Here is a 3,498-nt window from a genome sequence, read left to right as displayed (position 1 = left end):
AGGTGGCAGGACATATCTGATGTGGGCTACTTAACAAAACCTTTTATTGTGTGAGAACTGTGGTCTCTGTTGTGTTTTATGTGCACATATAAGTTTGTTCTCTCGAACCGACAGGCAAACACAGAAATAAACTCACGAGGCACATGAATTCATGAAGAAAAACAACAACTACTTAAGCTAACATTGTGAAAGTAGGTCTATTAAAAACAGTCAGGCAGATCTAAAATGGATTAGTATTCTTGGTGTATTTAAGGAAAGCCCTTCATATATGACATTCACATGAAAGCAGCTTAGACAGAAATGTCCCACTGGGCACTGTGGGTAGCGTACTCCAGTTATACACCGCCTCACCATTCATCTGTATTCATGATAGGAAAATCTCTTTCATTGAGGCTTCAAAATATTTTTTTCCATCACACCTTAAATGGAAAAATGACTTTGAATAATCTTATATGCAGAGAAGCCAGGGCGGGAAACATAACGATCAATCTTGTCATAAAATCAAAACACCAATCAATATTACACAGATACGTACAGGAATGAAGTCCGATCTTCAGTTAAATTGCAAAACATGAAAGATGCTTGTCGAAGCGTAAAATGGAGAATTTCCCTGTGGAAATTAGCCTAATTTTGTGATTCTCCTTGCAGACAGATCAACTTTAGTTAAACACAGAATGACAGTTTATCAAGTGCAAGATGAAATTCAACTGAACACTCTGAGGTGGAATCTTGCAATTCTAAATCCTAATTGCTTAAATGTGTAAAAATAATTAAAGATTTAATAATAAAAACAACATTTGCAAACCCAAAATGAACAGTGCCATGCAGATTGACGCAGCTAATGAAGCCTGACAGATGTAGGTTACATCTGGTCCCGCTGGTATAAAGCAGCCCTGTAGTGACGACAAGGAGGCACCAGCCACTGTGACGGCTCCATTCAAGACTCACAGCTAAGCTAAGGGGAGGTGAGAGCTGCGGATACCTTTAATTTACTAAGACTGCTAGATGCTACCCTCCATTCAATCAATCTCTCTGTAACAGTTCGATGCAGGCCGACTGATCCGGATTCATTGCATGTCCTTTTCTCTCAGCTTCATTGAAATTGCAATCCTCACAATCTTCCAGCACTCCTCTGACAGCATTCCTAGTTTACCCTCATGCAAGTGTCAGCCTGCCTTCCCCCTCCCTCCCTGACAACAGTCTTCAGTTATTAGACAACACCAGCCCTCATCAGCTGATGTCAAGAAAAGGAAGTTCTGAAATGATGGCGGCTGACAAGTGACATCCCACAGGGCCTTAGTGTTTTCAGCCAAAACATCACACAGAGCATTCAGAGAAGATCTGATTCTACCAGCTCTGCAAATTAAATTAAGATTTAAGAACTTTAGACATATGTCAAAGAGGCAGCACAATTTCCGATATTGTGGTGGGCTGGAACAGGCAGAAATGATGTCTGTCAAATGGTGAAAGGTTGTGTAGGATAGTCTCATACCTATAGCGATGAATGATTTGTGCGAAAATGAAGACAATGGAGATGGAAGATACCAGACATGGTGCCAAATGCCCCATAATGTAGTTCTACAATGAAATGTCCCAACCCACAAAAGCAGAGCAGGCCAAAAAAAAGAAAGAAGCTAATTGTATAGCAGATTCGGTCATCCACAACATTTCCTAATCTCACAGCATGATGTTCAGATCTGCACTTGCATTACAAATTACAAATTTCTCTTTGACTATCACTTCGACTGCCTGCGTCTCATATTCTACTTGCAAACGCCCAACAAGACAATCTCTCCGAAAGTAACAGGTCTATGTCAAGAAAAACCTTTGAACACACTATTACAGTACCATGCATATTCCAATTTACTGTAAACCCACAATCTAATTGTACCACAAGACTACTGAGTAGGCGTTGACCTTTTACTAACAAACAATCTCTTTGTGTTTGCCCAAGAGGGAAAACCTCAAAATGCAGGCAGACACCCAACTGTCAGCAGCCTGCATACTAAAGTGAGTGTATAAGGCTACTTTGATTTGACCTATGCCAATAACAGTATGTTGGATTTATGACACTTCCGTAAATTATCAACTAGAGAGACTAACTGCAGTAGCTACAAATTATAGCACACTTTCCTGCTCTCAAACCGGAACATCCCTGCGAGAGTAGCTGCGGGGGGTATAATGCGTATTATTAGGGTGAGCAGGACTGTTAGAAACTACTGCTTAAACCTGTGACCTGAAACACAGTCTACTCAGTTGCATATGGAAAATAACATTTTCTTTTTACTTACTGCACATTTAGGGCAGCACAGCAGTCCAGCAAAGCAAGGATGAGTTCAAATCCCTGTGTTAGTAAGCATCTGTCTTCTTGATGAGTCCTTGAGTCAGACTGAGGCACCCATTCAGCTCCACATGTAGCTGCTGTCTGACCTGTGAATGCATTAAGAGAAGTTTAACTTTTTACTGTACATAATTATATACTGTAGCTCAGTCTTCAGCAGTTTCATGTCAGATTTGATGTATAAAGTCAGAATGAATTGTGGTCTAAACTGAGTAATCTCAGTGTGAGTGCACATGCTTAAACAGCCTGTAAGGTGTGCAATGTGACTGTGAGGACTAATAGTATTATAGGCCAAATGCAAGTGATACATTTTGTTTGTGTGCGCTACTACACAATTGTTCTGACCACACCCGATAAGATAAAAGTTATAGCTCTTCTACGATATGACACCACGTGTTATTGAATTGCCTGGAAAAAAAACAATAGATACACAAATGTGAAGGCGATTTTTTTGATGATTATTTAGTTCAAGCATTTCACTGTAAAGATACTACACATAACTATAAAGGTACTGTTTCCAAAGGTTGCAAAGTGCAAGTTTAATTAGCAAAAAGCACCTTATGAAAAGCAACTGAATGCTACTGAGCTAATTTGAGCTACGTGTTATCTTGTTATGTAGTTGTAAAACAATGCACCATAAACCATAAAATCATTATGCATTTTATGGAACATAAAATGCATAATGCAATGTAACAAGTGGCATTAAATGGGAATATTCAAAGCACTGATATTAAACTGAACGCACCTGTTGTGAAAAAGCTATCTGTATTTGTATGGTAACAGTGATGCATTCACTTGTAAATAGATTGAGCTAATTTAAGCTACATGTTATATTGCTCTGTGGTTGTGCAACAATGCATCATAATCCATTAAGTCATCATATGTTTTGTGTGTAAACTGATCTGAGTAAACGTACTTTGCTTTCCAGTACTAGAAAAAGGTTTTCTTATAAAATTTTGTTTGGCAAAGGTGTCACATTAAGATACTAATTCCTTACTTTTAAAGAAAAAATATTCTAACACTCAAACTAAGAACAACTAGAGGCTTATTGTGAAATGTGAAGTGGGACTCAACGCTCGAAAGTGTCATTTTGGAATAAAGCAGAAGCTGGCACATTTACAGGATATCGAAACAGTGAGCTAACAGAAGTGCTACTT

This window comes from Acanthochromis polyacanthus, chromosome 15 (assembly GCF_021347895.1).
Source record: "Acanthochromis polyacanthus isolate Apoly-LR-REF ecotype Palm Island chromosome 15, KAUST_Apoly_ChrSc, whole genome shotgun sequence".
NCBI lineage: Eukaryota > Metazoa > Chordata > Actinopteri > Pomacentridae > Acanthochromis > Acanthochromis polyacanthus.
This window is presented reverse-complemented; position numbering follows the sequence as displayed.